Genomic DNA, 5,989 nt, shown 5'->3' with positions numbered 1-5,989 from the left:
ACGCACAGGCTGTATCTGAATACACAGCACCACGAATAAGCTGTAGCTGAATGCACTGCACCATACAGGCTGTATCTGAGCACACTGCACCACGCACAGGCTGTGTCTGAGCACACTGCGCCACGCACAGGCTGTGTCTGAGCACACTGCACCACGCACAGGCTGTGTCTGAGCACACTGCGCCACGCACAGGCTGTATCTGAGCACACTGAGCCACGCACAAGCTGTATCTGAGCACACTGCACCACGCACAGGCTGTATCTGAGCACACTGCACCACGCACAGGCTGTATCTGAGCACACTGAGCCACGCTCAAGCTGTATCTGAGCACACTGAGCCACGCACAGGCTGTATCTGAGCACACTGCACCACGCACAAGATGTATCTGAGCACACTGAGCCACGCACAAGCTGTATCTGAGCACACTGCACCACACAGAGGCTGTATCTGAGCACACTGCGCCACGCACAGGCTGTGTCTGAGCACACTGCACCACGCACAGGCTGTGTCTGAGCACACTGCACCACGCACAGGCTGTGTCTGAGCACACTGCACCACGCACAGGCTGTGTCTGAGCACACTGCGCCACGCACAGGCTGTGTCTGAGCACACTGCACCACGCACAGGCTGTGTCTGAGCACACTGTGCCACGCACAAGCTGTATCTGAGCACACTGAGCCACGCACAAGCTGTGTCTGAGCACACTGCACCACGCACAGGCTGTGTCTGAGCACACTGCGCCACACACAGGCTGTATCTGAGCACACTGAGCCACGCACAAGCTGTATCTGAGCACACTGAGCCACTCACAGGCTGTATCTGGGCACACTGCACCACGCACAAGATGTATCTGAGCACACTGAGCCACGCACAAGCTGTATCTGAGCACACTGCACCACACACAGGCTGTATCTGAGCACACTGCACCACGCAGTCTGTATCTGAGCACACTGAGCCACGCACAAGCTGTATCTGAGCACACTGCACCACGCACAGGCTGTATCTGAACACACAGCTTCATACACAGGCTGTATCTGAGCACACTGCACCACGAATAAGCTGTAGCTGAATGCACTGCACCATACAGGCTGTATCTGAGCACACTGCACCACGCACAGGCTGTGTCTGAGCACACTGCGCCACGCACAGGCTGTGTCTGAGCACACTGCACCACGCACAGGCTGTGTCTGAGCACACTGAGCCACGCACAAGCTGTATCTGAGCACACTGCACCACACACAGGCTGTATCTGAGCACGCTGCCTGCGCCATGTACACTGCCGTGCATCCTCTCTTTCCCATGCACTTAGGTACCTGAAGCACTTAGGGTCAATAGATGGGAAATGATAATGCTCTGCACAGGCGGAGGTTGCTCATGACGCGTCTTGCGTCAGTAAGTGCAATCTGTGTGAACTGAGCCCACACACCCTGGGGATGACACTCACTTGGCAGACGCATACATACAAGCACATACTGCGCGCTGCAGAGTGACTCACGCCGTCTGCTGTGAGTAACCTGCAGGCCCAAACATGGCCGTCCTGCTGAAACGCATACTTCTGATGACACAGGCAGAGCACACGTTGTGACTACTGGCTACACGTACGTGTGTTGTGTGGTTGTGTGGCTCTGCTAATTAGATGCACACATGCACGCACACACTCGTGCACGCACAGAACCGATTCTCTCGGCACTCATGCCGTTGCATGAAAGTCTGCAGCGCCAGCTGTGAGTGCTCCGCCGGGAAAGGCATTTCTGAAAATGCATTAACCGTCTATTGTTAATGGCCGCTGTCACCCCCTGTGAGCGGTCCTCAGAGCTGAAAGTGAGGCTCTGTTCATACACAACAGAGACGCCTGCGCCGGGTATTCTGGCCCCACCGACCAACATCGCTTTGCTTGGAGCAGAGATTTTCGGAGATTATTTGTGATAAATAAATAGGTTTCTATGGAATGACTCCTGTGGGGTGATGTGCACATCTATGAAAGCCAGGAAAAAGACCCCCTGGCCACTGACTGGGCAGTAAAGCCACCTGTCGTTTGAGGCTATAGATCACCCTCATCCCGGGACCTGGTGCCACTGCACCTGCTGAACTAATAATAGCTGTGCCCGTGTGCGTGCCGAGTGACAAGCTAGAGACATGGGGCCAGATTTATGACAACTAGGGCATCCCTGCAAATCAGCAGGGATGCGCCAGGTAAGATGCGTCACGCAAGTTTACCCTTGTGCCACTACAGATGCGCCGAGTTTACTATGCGGCACATCTTGGCGCAAGGATAAACAGATGCATGACGCATCTCCCGTCGGAAGGGTGGCGCATTGCTGGAGTCATGTCGCAAGCGCGACGCAACTTCAGCAATGCTCGTGGCCTGCCCATACATAACGTGGTGCGTCACGCCTTACGCCTGCTTCAAGCAGGCATAAGGTTTTGACGCAGTTGCGGAGGAAAAGTGACTGAGTGGAATCTTGTTGATTTCCCTCAGGCACTTTGCAGAGGCTTTACTGCACCAGAACACCCTCTACCCCCCCTCCCCCGGCGCCAGAACGTACACATGAAACCTGACGCAGGTTTCATGTGGCGCAGGGCTGTACAACATAATGCATCTACCTAAATGCATCACGTTGTAAATAGGGCACAACGTGGTGCATGGTTTACGCCACCGCTGCATTATAGAAGTGACGCAACAGCGCCGCAAGGGGCTTGTAAATCTGCCAAAAAACATCTTTACAAAAGAGGGTCCTAGGGAGAAATATATTTACCGACCCTGTAGTCCCTAATCCCCAAATACTATCACAACAACACAGAAGGGGACTACCGGTCAACAAGTACGAAAGAGTTCTGAGAATGGAAAAGCCTGAAACTAAGAGTGATAGACAACACCAACCCTGTTAGATTGAGATAAATCCCATCATCCCACCAAACTGGCGGAACATCCTCATTTGGGAGTGACGAAACAGAACTCAATGTAGTCCACCTCTTGATGAGGGATATTAGTACTACACCGGTTCAAGAAATGATGGAGAAAACCAAACAGATCATGATCTCAATCAGTGGTGCTGAAAAAAATGCAGTGCATAGTGAATGTGAAATATAAAATTGGTTACTAGGACACCAAAAAAGTTTTAATGGAGGCTATCCTAGTATCAAGGTTAAAAACAAAAGCTGATGGTTTGAAAAAATAACCATCTTATAGCAATAGAATGTGGGTCAACATGTTTCAGCCAAAAAGATTACAGTAATCTAGGCTTTTGCCAGGACCTAGATATCAATACGCTACTGAACAAATACAAAATGTGAAAAAACTAAATTGCAAAAATGGATATCTTTATAGATGACATGGCTTTATCTGCATATGTATACAATCTTTGTGACCTTACTTGACCATTTGGCTGGCTAGGTGAATGACTAGGTCAGCAGGAGTGTGGTAATCGATCTGTTCCACTCAACTGGTATTTGATAGGTCACTTTCAACATAGTCTATACATTAATTACATCCTTTCTTTCCACTACTGAGTCTATTATCTCTTACCGCATGGCTATTACATCAATTGGTCATTGCCTAGATGTACTTTTACATTATTAAAGGGTTTCTTTACACTTGCCTACCAATACACATGAAGCAAGGTTTAAAGGTTTACCAGCTGTGCTTTAGTTCACTCCGGAGATGTCACGTGTTCCGGACGGGGTGCATTACAAATATCATGAGCGGCCCACGGATCATGGTGTGTCCAGTCTTTTATACTTGATCTTTTATGGCTGGAATATACATAAAATAAATGTGGTCAGAACTATATTGATCACCTTCTGTAGATCATATGCACTATAAGACATATTCATTTTTCAGTTACAAACACAAAATTAATTTAATGATATATCAACTTAGCGAGACACTCCCAGACACATGTCTAGTAAACTTGCACATTTACCTAGATGCGTCACTTTCTAAATATGATGCAACAAAGTGCATTTTTTACGCCACTGGTGCGTCACAAAAAGTGACGCACCGGCGGCGTAAAAGTGACGCATAGCCTGATAAATGAGGCCCTGGGACTTTTAGGTGCATGTCTAAAATTGGAAAAAAACTACACGACGCAGAAACCCTAGGGGTTTTGTCTGTGTCAAAAACCTAAAGCAGTGAGTCCAGGTGGTAACACAAGTGTTGCCACTATGGCTTCACACAGGAGAACAGTGGGTTGGAAGAATTTAGTTGCATTTCAAGTACAGTGCGAAATATCCTAAACCGGCCCTCCCTCTTCTGCCCAACAATTCCCTCCCCCGCAGAGACCTACCCACTGGATAGTCAATGAGGTTCATTTATAGATTCAGCCAGGAATAGAAATATATGGGAAATATGTCCTGTGATTATTTCCACTGCCCAGCATTTCAAGACTTGTGCAAATTACAGAAGGGTGTGACATTAATGTCGGCCCACCGCCCCTACCCTGTAGTTTTTCATAAATGTATCACACAACCTTTTCTGGCATGTCTGAATCCCAGAAGAAAGCCCTTTTCAGGGCCTGCTCTTCATTTGGGAAGAAAAGGCTACATGCTGAAGACAAGCATGACCTATGCTTATATTGCCTTTATCCTGACCACATACCTAAAGACTGTAAGATATGTAGGTCTTTCCCTAACAAGACCTTGAGGGACAGAGAAGGTCGCCGGCTCATCTGGCTAGACACGCTTAAAGAGAGGGAAAATGTGGAATCCTCAGAGGGAAGCTTTTCAATGACCTCAGAAGTCTCCCTGAAGAGGCCAAGGGTGGCGTCCCCTGGCCCCTCAGACACTCCTCCTATGAAGGCACAAAAGAAGTCTTCAGAGGCAAGATCGACAAAATCTTCAGTGTCTGTAAAGGATTCTCAGGCTTTTAAGAAGCCTACGCAGTCGTCCAGCAAACTTGCGACATCCTCCTCGGCGCAAAAAAGAGTTGTGGCGCCAGTTTACGTCTCCACAGCGATGACGACTGTGTCGACGACGACAGCGTCGTCGGTGTTCTCATCGACGACGACCACTCCTTCATCGTCGTCAGCAGGTAAACCTATTCCATCTATAATACTGCTGAAACCGTCGTCGACGTCCAAGACCTCGTCGACGACGAAGATTGCCCCGTTGACGACGACATCGTCGATGAAGAGCCCCCCGTCGACGGGAGTGTTGATGACGAAGACATTGACTACGAAGACGTCGACGATCAAATCACCGTCGACGAGGAATGAATCGTCGACAAGCGCATCGTCAACGAGCGTATCGTCGACGAAGGCATCGTCGACGAAGAAAATATCGTCTACGGTAGCACGGTCGACGAAGGTCATGCCGTCGACGAGGGTACCGTCGACGGGGGAATTGTCATCGGCATTGGTCATTACTGAGCCGTGGAAGAAATCCAAGCTGATGGAAACGTCGTCTTTGACCCTGCCACCGTCGACAACACCAGAGACGACGGCAGGGGCTCCTGCAAAAGGTTCTGTGTCTGGCAAACTGACCAAGAAGCAGATTACACCAGAAACAACGTCACCAAGTAAGGTGCAAGGTCATTTGCCTACGGACATTCTCCAGAGTGAGGAATCTGAAGAAGAACTCCTGGATCAGGCTACTTCCCATTCTGACCTTCACCTGAAATGTCAGAACACGGACGAAGAACAGGATGAGATGAGCTACCAGGAACACTCTTTCCAAGCTCATGTTCGCACAGAGGTCACCCCGATGGTATGCCTTCCCGTTTCAATTGTAAATGACCTTAAATACCTTATCCAGGACTACAAACAGCATTTCCCAGAGACACCGGCAACTGAGACAGGGGGCCCGACGCCGGCTACAAATACACCAGCGCCAGCCCCAAAACAGACACAACCAACTTCTCAGGTCCGCCATGAGAAAGTGCCACCTCAGGTGATAGAATCATCAGATGAGGAGGCTGAAGAACTGGAAGAGGGGGAAGTCCATGAAAACCAGACGGATAGCGAAGAGGAGGAAGAGTATGTGGCATCTTCCC

This window comes from Lissotriton vulgaris, unplaced genomic scaffold (assembly GCF_964263255.1).
Source record: "Lissotriton vulgaris unplaced genomic scaffold, aLisVul1.2 SCAFFOLD_338, whole genome shotgun sequence".
NCBI lineage: Eukaryota > Metazoa > Chordata > Amphibia > Caudata > Salamandridae > Lissotriton > Lissotriton vulgaris.
Note: the sequence above shows the minus strand (reverse complement) of the source record.